At 42.1% G+C, this 12,194-nt stretch overlaps 1 long non-coding RNA gene across 1 annotated transcript in view; it reads left to right on the top strand.

The window, feature by feature from the left end:
* Positions 1-12,194, top strand: part of LOC135322475 (uncharacterized) — a 289,411-nt gene that overhangs the window by 216,523 nt on the left and 60,694 nt on the right. Inside the window, exon 3 of the long non-coding RNA XR_010383053.1 lies at positions 2,552-2,612. This is a non-coding gene — a long non-coding RNA (uncharacterized LOC135322475). The remainder of the gene's footprint in view (positions 1-2,551; positions 2,613-12,194) is intronic.

The following is a 12,194-nucleotide window of genomic DNA, read 5'->3' on the forward strand; positions in this document are numbered from 1 at the left end:
AAACATTTAGTGAAAATTTCTTCTGTGCCAAACAATAAACACTAGGACTATAAAGACTATTAGGATCCCAATAAGCTTAGCTCCTTGACATGACCTTCTGAGCTGGGTCAGAAGCTGGTTGTGGCTTATCAAAGTTAGCCACTCTCCTCCTGATCTCTCCTCCTTTTTATTTTTGTCATTTCTCTGCATTTCTCACGTCCATCAGGGACTAGGCAGGAATAGAGAAAGGAAGTGATAACAAAAGCACTAGTTTTTTTCTGGATATTTCCTAGTGCTGATGGATACTTGATGGTGTAGGAATACAGTCCTGGGAACCACTAGGCTTTTAAAAGTTTCTGAAAATTATTTTTGTCCTTGAATAGCAGAAGTTGGCATTACCTACAGTGGACTACAAAGTATCTAACTCCATGTATTTTGTTGACCAGAGTCACAGTTATTTCAAAGTAATTCAAGCAGATATAAGGCATCAAGAAAAAGTAAAGAAGATAATATTGAGGAGACAACATACGCTGGACAACTATTTAGTATTTCAATGTCTTTTATGTTCAAAACCATCTCAGTATTTAGAAGTTAATAACACGTACAAATATAGGCTCATATAAAACTGTGTCCAGTTAGCAAAAATAGTTATTTTCCCTCCTCATATGATTGTTATCCTGTAGGAGGAAAAGCCGTGATATTCTGCAACTCCAGTGTTCTTGAACTGGGGTGGGGTAACGTAAAAACTCACAATAACTTGAAAATGCTTTCATGTAGAGAGGAAACGGGATTCATTCTGTGACTGTGAGAGTTCTTTTTTATGGAGAAAACTTCCTATATTCTTAATGTACCCTGACTGATACTGACAAAACATTATTTAGGGTTATGGCTTCAGGACTGTTGTATCTTTTGATGTGAAATAACCTATTTGCTGGCAAACATATCGTTCAAGTCAAATATACTGTCTTGCTGTCCCACACCAGGTCTGGCATTAGGAGCCATGGATGGGGCAAAAACCTCCCTTCCAGCATTCAAAAAGTTTCTCCCAATGCTCTGTGCTCCATAATTTCTCCATGCTTAGCTCCCACCCTCCACCAGCCATCGTGCTAGGCATTTTCCATTACTCACCCCTTTGAATAAAAGCACTAATGTATAAATACTATCTTGGAGTGATAAGATATAAAGTAATTTTTTTAAGATAAGGTATTTCATTACTTCTTGGGAATGAGATTCGGGATATGGGAAATAGCCAATTAAACACTCAGCACCGTGTTAACCACCTTGCATGATATAAAGTAGTGTAGTTGTTTCTTTGTCCTCAGGCAACTGTTATTCTTATTTTAAGCTGCACCAAACAGAAAAAGAGCCAGGCTTTCATTTTAACATTGTGAAGACGTAAGAAGAAAACTTAGAAAAACAGCATGTTCTAGACAAAAGGAAAAAAGACCAAAAGATGTCCTAAGTTTGACCTGGATACTTCAGTCATCTCTTAAGGGGGGATAAAAAGTAGCCATGTTTCCTGGGCAGGAACTTTAAAATCCCAATTTATTGGTCCATGAAGTCAACATTCTTTCTATTTAGCAGTATTATTATTACTCTTTGTTCTCTGGATCATTCATTTGTTTTTCATATGTCCCTTATTTACATCCATTTGTCCATCTCAAAAATTGATTCCCAGATGGGAAATAGTATGGAATTTCGCTCATCTCATTACTTGTCACATCTCAGCAAACTCCCACCAACAGTCATGGACGATCGTGACCACTTCGGTCTTGAGAAGTGCCAGGGCTCTCTACTTGGGAGTCATCCTAACACCCAGGCCTCGCTGTGCATGGGCAGAAAAGGGCCTGCTTGTCAAATAATGCTATTCCATCCATTCTCAGACCTGGGAGTCTACTTCCGCCAGCCCAGTCCAGCTCTGAGCCCTGGTCAGTAAGGGACTCCTTTTAACTTTCCCCTTCCTCCCCCAGCCCTGCTGTTCCAAACCATCTGCGCTGTAGCTCATTATCCTTCAGCCCCACTTCCCAGCATGGGACTTAACTTATCTGCAAGACTGACTCCTAAATGTTCTGCACAGTGTCGTGCTGGATGACTGTGGTCACTAGCAGAGAGCCAGACAAGGAGCAAGTCAGAACAGATCAAGGATGCTTGGAGAAAAACAGTTAAAGAAGAATTACTTGGGTGGAAGATAAAAGTCCAATATGGTTTCATTTAATTTGGCTGAGAGAGTATGGTATTAAATTATCCAATCATCCATATTCATGGCCAAAATGTCATTTTTGTGGGAGCTAAATCTAAAAGAAATCTGTAATAAATAGACATCCATAAATAAAATCAGCTGCCTTATAATTTTTATTGGCTTCAATGAGGGGATAACATAAATAGTATTTTGTTTCTATCATAACACAGTTATTAAGGCAGGAGAGTCAAACATTATTGTAGTTCCCCCTAATTATACAATTACTATTATATAAACCAATTTCCTTTCTGCTGGTAAAGAAGAGACTGTCTATTTTATAGCAGTTGAGCAATGTCACTGGTGTGTTACTAAAGCATTATTTGTGTCTTTCAGGATTCATCCATCATCTTCTACTGACAAAATTTTAATCAACATCATCACATCTCTTTGGAAGGTAAGAATTTTACTCCTGCAGAAAAACATGGATTTGCCTTATTTTTAAGGTGGATTTTTGTGAAGAACTAATTTCTATACAAAATAGTCGATGGATGTTTTTTCCTGTTACGAAAGACACCGGAATGTGTAGTGTACTCTATGTGTACAGATCATGCATTTCTAGCTTCACTCCTTCACCTGCATTAGAAGTCTTAACCTGCTTTAGAAAGTCTGTTGCCTTGAATTTGGGTACGTTTGAGATGTTCTCAGGCCATCTGTAATCAAATAGGTAGAACAGGTAATGTTTTAACAACCGTTGCATTCCTGTAATCCTTGTTGACAGTGCTTTGTAGGAAAGACTGTGTATCTCCTTCTCTTTATTTTCTGGGACGTGGCTAGAAAGGCAACTTACTTTAGTGGAGTTGGAAACTCTGGCTCTGTGATGCTGGGAAGGACATTTAATACATTGGGGCCCCAGCTCTCATTCTGCAAAGTGAGAAGTTGAATGGGATGTTCTTTGAGTTCCCTTTAAGTTATATAGAAACTAAAAAGCTGATCAAGCTGGCTTTTCGTGCTTACTTAGAAGGGTTCTTTGAAACAGATGATGGAGGAAAACAGTGGAGGAAGAGAACCCAAAAAGTGGAGACTGTGTGGGAGGACGCGGGGGCAGCTCATCGTGGCCGGCAGCCTGGCTCTTGCCTCTCCCTGTGTTTCCGGTAACTTTCTCTACCATAACATCCTGGCTGATCTCACACCAAGAGGAGAGTCTGGGTGTGGGTTGAAAAGGAAGGGGGTGGATTTTACTGGTTGAGAATGCCAAGTTTGGCTTGAAATCCGTTCGTTGCTCAAGTGATAGTTAAAATCATGGAACATTAGGTCAGAGGGGCAGTAGGTAAGGACAGGCAAAAGCAACTGCTAATCCCAAATTCCTCTGTAATGTCATTCGAGGTAAAAGTTTGCCAGAATTAAAAAAAAAAGTTTAGTTATATCATTTACATGGTCAACATATGTCACACCCTTAAAACATATGCTTCTCCCTAAAATGCTCTTGGAGGCTTTTTTTCCTCTTCTAAATTTGTATCCTGGCTACCTTTTCACTATTTGTGTGTTTATTTTTTATAAAGTCACCTGGAAACCTGTGATGAGCCAATAAGCCTGCCTGCTGGCTGGGACCATCTCTCCCTTGGTCCTGTGTTTCCTCTAACTACGTGTTTGCCACAGTGCGCTCTGGTGGTTTGTCCTCATTTCCCTGCCCCTCAACCAGAGAAGTCCTTTGAGGACACAAATGACATCTTCTGTTTTCCCAGAACCAAAATTACTCATGGCTCAGATTGGACCAGGCATAGTGCTAGGGTGGGCAATGGGCAGATACAAGTCCAAACTTAGATACTTTTAGTTCAGTGGGGGTATCAGGAGTAAAAAAAAAAAAAAAGTCCATGATGTCAATATATGGAAATAAATACTTTAATGGATATATGACCCAGGAAACAATAAGTCCTAAAATATTTGATTGTAAGGGTGGAAGAATGAGAGAGAGTGGTTACAGAGCAGCCCACCTTGGAATCACTGGATATTAGACTTCCCCATCATCCCTAGACAGGTATCACCAGGATAAGAAATGCTGAATTCCAATCAATTCCTTACTTCCAATGAGATGATGATGTTTCATAGTCCTACACAGGTGCCATATGAAGTAAAGGTTTAAAAAATTGAACAGTAGGCAATAGTCCCACTTTGCCCCCGATTCCAACTATGTGCCTGCCACTCCAGACTGGGAGGGGATAAATCCAGGGGTCACCTTTGCCTCTGTCCACATGGTCTGTTCTCTAGGTCTGGAAGTGCTTCCCCTGACTCTTCTGTTTGGTGATTTCCCACCCATCTGTGATGGATTAAAGATGGCTGCAGATCTCTACTACTCCTCTCATTGAGAGATGGTGTCCGTACCCCTTCACTTTGAATCTGGTTCGGCTCTGTGACTGCCTGACCAATAGATTATGACAATCCCAAGCCTCAGACACTGGTGGCTTCCACTTCCTAGCTCTTTGAATGCTAGCTCTGGCAGGAATCAGCTGTCGCGTAATGGGTCTGGCTACCCTGAGGCTGTCATGCTGGTGAGAAGCCCGTTCCCCCCATGGAGTGGCTATGAAGGATGAGATGTCATGTGAAGAGAGGGAGAGGCCAAGGGATGCTGAGGTACCAGACAGACAAGTGAGGGAACCTCTTGGGAGTTGATACTTTTGCTCTGATTGACTCAACTAACACCCGCGGATCAGAGATGAACCACTTACCTGAACCCTTCCCGAATTCCTGACCAACAATACTGTGAGCAAAATAAGATGGATATTTTAAGGCAGCAGGTTTTAGTATAATTTGTTACATAGACATAAATACCCAAAGCAACATCCTTCAAGACCTGGTTCACATAATATTTCCCTTGGGCAGCAATTGTCCTGTTTTGGGGGTAAAATTAGTCTTCCCTCTCTTCTCCCATGTGTTGTCCAAAACAGTCATAGCAATTACCTTTTGTTGACTATCGCCTATGTGTTAGGCATGGCACTTGGTGTTTTACATACATTTTCTTACTAATCTCTGAAAACAAATCTATAAAGGAAATATTCTTATTATATTGATCAGAAAGTTGGCACTCAGAATTATCCAAAATTATTGAAGGCCCACAGTGGAACGCTATGGAGCTGGAATCTGACCCTGGTATCCATTCCAGCCATTGCCTTTCCAGTTTATGATTATCTCCTTATGAATCTTTCTGCCCACACCAGACTGTGCAAGGGAGGTTTTCTATTCCCTGTGATTCTCCCCAGCTTCTAGCACAGTGTCTCTTGCTCAATCAATGTTCCTTGAATGAGTGAACAGCCTGCAGAACAATTTCTGGAAAGTCAACACGAGGCCCTGTTCATGTAAAACAGAGAGTTGCTTTTCAGTGAAAAGGGAACAAGTCTTAGCAGTGCTTTGAAACCCAGGTTCTGCAGTCCCTCCCTATTCCATTCTGAGTGTGTTGGCAACGGTAACATTGGGGTGTGTAGCCACGGACCAGGCCTATCTTTCCCTGAATCTTGCATCTCAGCAGGTTAATGGGGAGCTAGTACTGTCATCTGGGGTTGCTATGAGAAAACTTGGCTAATCAATGAGCTTGCTCTAAACAGCAGTGAACTCAGCCACCTCTATCTTTCACAGCTAAAGCTATGGGAATCGAGGACGGAGCGCTGGTGCTTACTTAAAACGGAGGGAGACAGATAAGCAGCCTCAGATAAAGCAGCACAGGCTGGACAGAGATAAGATGTTCCAGAGGTGGGACTTTCTGATTTTGCTGGCGCTCACCCTTATTTATCATGGACGAGGGTTCTCCCTGGGTCCCCTCAATCTTGTACCCGCTTTGACACTTTATTGAGTGCATTCCATAAGAGTTTGCCTAACAGGAAATATTCAGCAAAGACTACTTAAGAGAAAGCAGCCCAGCCTGGCTTCTTTTGTGAAAGCAGAGCTGACGTAAGGGATTTCCAAGCAGAGCAAGGCAAATAAAATGCCAGCTTAGAGCCTAAATCCTGCCAGATGATCGGAGATAACTTACACAATGTGCCCTTTTCCCAAGCATGTTTGCATGCGGGAAGGGCTGCAGTACAAAGTAAAAAAAACTGTCCACAAGAGCGATTAGACCTTGAGATGTCACTTGGGGTGTTGTGTGGATGCCCCTGGGTGTGCAGTTGGAGACACGTGAATCGTTTAGGAGTGGGTAGAGATTTTGTTCATTTTGTTTTGTACGGAAAGAGAGAAATGAATTCCCATTATAGTTCCTTTACATTTTGTTAATGGAGTTGATAAAAGAGAAAGATTTTGTGATGGATTGATTTTTAATTAGGTTTCTGTTCTATTCTTCGAGTACACTGAGGTTTAATAATAATAATAAAAAAAAACCCCTTAATCTTCTTGAGGTCAAGTAGCTGTAATCGTGTGGGTTTTGTGATGTGTGTGAACCCTGCTGCCGGCCATGCGAGGGCCTGTACTCTTGTCAGTAACACATCAGTGTCGTCTGCTGTGTGAGGAACGTGTTTGAAACTCAAGGGGAAAATATGGATCATCCACTGCTTGGATTATATTTCTTTCTTTGCATGTCTGTCATTTTCGTTAGAACATTCAGTGAAATTAGGTCAGTTATGGTTTTAGTTAGCAATGCAGCTTTTGTGTTGTACACAAATCATATGATGTTTCTAATTAACTCTGCTTTTTAACATTGATCTGAAACCAAATCCTCAACTATGCATGGCTTAGAGGTGTTTCCTTCTCCCCCTCTCCTTTTTTTGCTTTGGCTTCTTTCTGGGGCAAATATGAAACTTAATCTTACAACAGCAAGAGACAAAATTTGGGGCTTTATAGGCAGCTTGAAAGCCCAGGGTTAAGAGGGAAAGAAATGGGTAATTACTGGGTGCACCGCTGTGGGTGGGAGTTTTGGTAGTAATTAATTGGACAATCTTCTGCTCTGCTTCTAAGAGGTGCTGTGATGCTTGGCTCAACTTTCTAGCTGCACCAAGGAGCCTTTGGGAGTGTCAGTGGTCTGCCTCAGGCCACGAGCTCTAGCTTTTCTCTTGAGCTGAGTTCAGTTTCCAAGGGTACAGAAGCAGCTGGAAAGGATTTCTGAGGGTCTCCAAAAGTGAGCTTCTATGTGGTGTCTGAGGGGAGAGCCTGGGAAACGCACCATGATGTGTAAGGACACGCTGTGAAAATGACTGGGATTGATGTCACAAAAGGAGGTTCTCAAAAGCATGTCTCTGTTGGCTTTTAAAAGCAGGACTGATTCTCTTCAGTTTAGTTTGTCAGATGCTAGGGCGATAGAACTGTGCAGATGTGCCTCAAGGCAGAGACTAAATGACCTCTGAATGTTTTCAACTCCGCAACTCTGTAAAGAGACAGGAAAACCCTCAGGGCCACCTGGCCCCCTGGGGCTGCTCCTTGGTCACCTTTGTTAAGAGTCTTAGGCGTGATTTGCAGCAACATGGATGGACTTGGAGGGCATTATGCAAAGTGAAATAAGTCAGACAGAGGAAGACAAATACCGTGTGGTATCACTTATGTGTAGAATCTAAAAAATACAACAAACTAGTGAATAAAACAAAAAAGAAGCAGACTCTCAGACAGAACAAACTAGTAGTTATGAGAGGGAGGGCCAATTTGGGTAGGGGATTAAAAAAGGGTTTTAATGGGATTATATAAAATCACGTGTGTGAAACTTTTGAAAATTGTAAACTGATGGAATTTTAAAAATAAATAAAAACATACATAAAATTTTAAAAAAAATGGTTTAGGCATGGAAGATTCTTGGAAGCCTAAGGCTTAAGAGAAGCTTAAAGAGTAAGGAAAAGAGAGAGAGAATTTCATATATAACCCACCTGCTTTTTCCTTCTCTTCACAAACACAGTCATTAAGTACTTACTGGGTACTCAGAGCTAGGATAAGCTGTGGGCATTATTTAAGGGGAAAAATAAGTGGGTGATGGTCCTCAAGGAGCCCAAAGGCTGATGAAGGAGACACACATGTGAATCAATTATTATGATTTGATTCTGACAGAGGAATTGTAGTGGGTTGAATTGTGTCCCACAAAAAGAAATGTTTAAACCCTAACCCCTGGTACCTGTGAATGCAAATTTTTTTTTTTTTTTTTTTTTTTTTGGAAATAGAGTCTTTGCAGATGTAGTTAAGTTAATGTTCTTGAGGGAAGGTCATCCTGGTTTTAGGGTGGGCCCTACATCATTGACTGGTTCCTTACAAGAGAAATTTGAGATGTAGAGACAGAGAGAAGGCCATGTGATGACAGAGGAGGCAGAGACTGGATTTAAGCAGCCCCAAGCCAAGGAATGCTTAGGTTCCCAGCAGCCATGAGAAGCCAGGAAGAGGCAAGGAAAGATTGTCCCTTGGACTCTCCAGGGGGAATCAGCCCTGGAAAACCCTTGATTTTGGACTTCTGGTCTCCAGCACTGAGAGCATACATTTCTGTTGGTTTAAGTCACCTGTGTTAATTTGTTACGACAGGCTCAGGAAATAGATATAGGTACATACACAAAAGAAGAATCAAGGGGCAGCTGTGTCTAAAAGATCCGGGAGGGCTTCTCAGAGAAGATGCCACTTAAGCAAAATCTTGCAAGGAGAGCAGTTCACCAGTTGCACAAGGGGGTTAAAGATATTGCAGACAGACAGAGTGAAACAACCAATTCAGCGTTAACAAGCATGACATCTTCAGGAAGTACTGTGTGATTCGGTGTTGCCAAGTATAGGGGGTGATGTGGAGAATGAGAGACAGGAATAAAAACCAGAGGGAAATTGTGAAGGCTGTGCATGACATGCTAAGACGAGCCGGGCTTTTCTCCAGGGCATTCGTCCTCAGTGTCTATGCCACAATGTGGAGTGCCTGTGGGATAGATCGCAAGTAATTTATTATGGATAATAAAGTGCTGAAGTTTTCTAAAATTATGAGGTTTAGTCTCAGCTAGAGAAGATCTGAAGTTATCCAGGTAAATAAGTCTCCCTTACTCACTTGTCTTTTGATGGGTTTCTTCATTTGCTGGGGAAGGGGAAGGGCTCTGATAAACATTCAGAGAACTATGTATAAGTGGTACCCATCTGTGAATACAAACATCTGTTCTGTGTGAGGCAGAAAAGAGGTTAGAGTCACGGCTGTGGGTCACAGGGGTCCAAGTGACTTTGAAGTTGAACAGTGAGACGATGATTTTGACTTCCCAGGGTAACTGTGAAGGTGACAATGAGAATGGGCAGAAAGGGAAAGACGTTTGTGCCGGGGAGCTGCTGGGAGTCGTCGTGACCAGGATCAGTGGAAGCTGCGATCTTAGACAGCGGCTTTGGGGATGGGAAAGCGAGGGGGCCAGTTTTCAAGAGATCTTTCTGGGATAGAAATGACTCGTCTGTGTGACAAGGATAATTTCTTCAAAGCTTGGAAGAACTGATGGTGATGGCATTGACTGAGTTAGGGAATACGCAGGGGAGGAATAAGTTTGTGAGAGAAGATAACGAGTTGAACTTGGACGTATTCTAAAGGAAACCACATCTGTCCCTGAGGGAAAGAAAATTTTTTCCAAATACTTAGTTCTGTGTTTTCCTGTGTGGGACATCATATTTATACAGAACCCTAAAAGAAGTAGCGGGCCAAGTTCTAAAGGATCCTTCTTTGCTGAAAATTAGATATTTAAGAAAAATGCAAGTCAGTAGAGAGGATCCTTCAGGAAACCAAGACAATATTGTCTATACCTGCATAATTACATCTATTTATTAATCTTTGTTGGGCGCGCTAACTGGATCCATGTTCATCAAATACATGGCGTTTTCCTTGTGCACAGTATGAAATGTAAGCCCAGTGTGCATGTGCTATAAATGCTAGTGGGGAGAGTGAGGGGAGAAAGAGGGAAGGGATGGCTCTTTATAAAAATGCACTCCGATGCGAGGAATCTTAATTATCAGGGTCTGGATGAGAGATTTGATGTTATGGACTGAAAAGCTTCCACAATAAGAGTCAATTGGCGTCAAGCCTGTAGATACGGAATAAATACAGGGGTCTCAGTAACACTTTATCATGACTTATTTCTTGTTAGGTTGAAAGGTGTTTGAACCATGACAAATGACCTATGATCTGTTCCAAGGCATTTTGTCATTAGAATTTTTCAAGAGTATAATCAAGGTCACTGAACACGGAGAAACACACATTTTGATTTTTCAATATATTTTTCTTGAGAGAGTCTTAGGTCTGTGCCCACCTGCTTAGCCCACAGGGGGCTTGCAAACAAGGAAGACAATTTACAGTGAAGTTTGCATTATGTAGCTTGGGTGAAAAATATCTGGCACTGGAAGACTAGTTTCTGCTGGTTGTTTGGGAACCCATTGTCCATCTGCTGTATGTTTCTGCGTTCAATTCGTAGTAGGCGTCTACTTCAGGCATTAGTCAGAATAGTTACAGTTTTCATTTATTGACTGTTGTTGGATCATTTTGATTTTGGAGAGGTCATTTATTGCATCCTCACGGCGTGTATCTAAGATAAACTCTTGGAAGGTGGAAGACCCAGGGCATCTGAACAGCATGGCAGGGGGCAGGAGGAGGGCTGGCAGAGACACGCATTGGTGACGGCTGGGAACATTTTGGCTGCAAATATATGAGGGAGAGGCAAGGACATGACTGTGCTTCATTTTTTTTTTTAATGTACTGATCTTTATATATATATTTTTTATTTTGGCTTTGGTTTGGTAACTAAATTTAAAAGTGGGAGGATCTTGTGGGTATACGTATTCTACATGAGAAAAAAAAGAAGTTGTTTGATGATGCTCTGAAATTTTTATTCCTTCAAACAGGATCATAGCAATTCACAGGGTCTCAAGCCCCAAACATTACCTCATCAATGGCACTGTGGAAATGTGTCAACAAAATTTGACCTACTCAAATCAGGTCTCAGAATAACAGCTGCTGGTGCTCTGGCTCCAAAAGCAGGTGTGAGACCACCTATGGTACCAGCTCTGAAAGCTTCCTGTCAGTATGGAACCAGCATGGGCTTCCCCCAAGGTGCCAAATAATGCAGCAGATAGAGTAGCGACCCGAAGATGAAATGTTAATACGATTTACTTTTCATAAGCACTTGGGTTCGTGCCAGAGAAACAAATTAATTATACAACAACTGCTTAAACAGAAGCGCTCAGCCTGCAGCTAATGTACCAGGGGCTGTTTCTGAACATTTATGTCTTTCTGTTTATGGAGTACCAGGCGAGGCATCGTGGATGGAGGTAGGCAGGAGATAGGGTTGGTTTAATGCACGGTAGGGCAGCACTTTGCATCTGTTTTTACAAGAAAGAACATGTAATATGAGATGTATGTGTGCAGGCAGGAGGGTGGGGGCTAGGGGGTGGGACTGATTAAAAGTGGAAAACTGAGAGGGCCATCGAACATGGAGGGGGCTCCCCAGTCTGGGAGGTCCACCCTTTTATTGCCTGAGAACTGCATAGCTCACCACCAAAGGGGAGGCGGGCTCCACCCTACCCGCACAAATGAAAGCTACAAAGGCAAAGGACAAGTGGAGAAATCACTAGGAAATCCTCGCCTACCACATGGAAAGAGTATGGGTGTGCTCCCTGCTGTCTTTCGTGGGATGCCCCCGCCAACCCAACTCCCTTGCAGGTCTGGGAGACAGGTAATATCATGTTCACTGTGCTGGAAAAAAACATTTTGCAAATTCTTCTAGGATCTTGAAAATTGGACTTGCATTTACTTCCACCCAGATCTACTTGGAAGATTTTTTTTTTAAATCACTGCATGCTCTCAATAGCAATTTGTCTTAAAGCTCTCCAGTTAATTTCATGGTTTATTGAAAGTCTCAGATTTTACGGTACAACTGAGTGTGGACCAGGATTAAGTGCTGGAGAAAGAAGCAAGCTGGCTGACTAGACTACAGGAAACTGGAGTCAGAAGGGAAGGGAAGCAAGAAACTGCTCTGCCTTTATGAATTTCATCTGGGTATGAAGGGTGTGGATTGAGGGAGCCTCGTCTACTCTGGATACGGTTGTCTATGGCAACTAATGCATAGTGTGCAGTGGTCAAACA

The sequence above is a fragment of the Camelus dromedarius genome, chromosome 11 (genome assembly GCF_036321535.1).
Source record: "Camelus dromedarius isolate mCamDro1 chromosome 11, mCamDro1.pat, whole genome shotgun sequence".
Lineage (NCBI taxonomy): Eukaryota > Metazoa > Chordata > Mammalia > Artiodactyla > Camelidae > Camelus > Camelus dromedarius.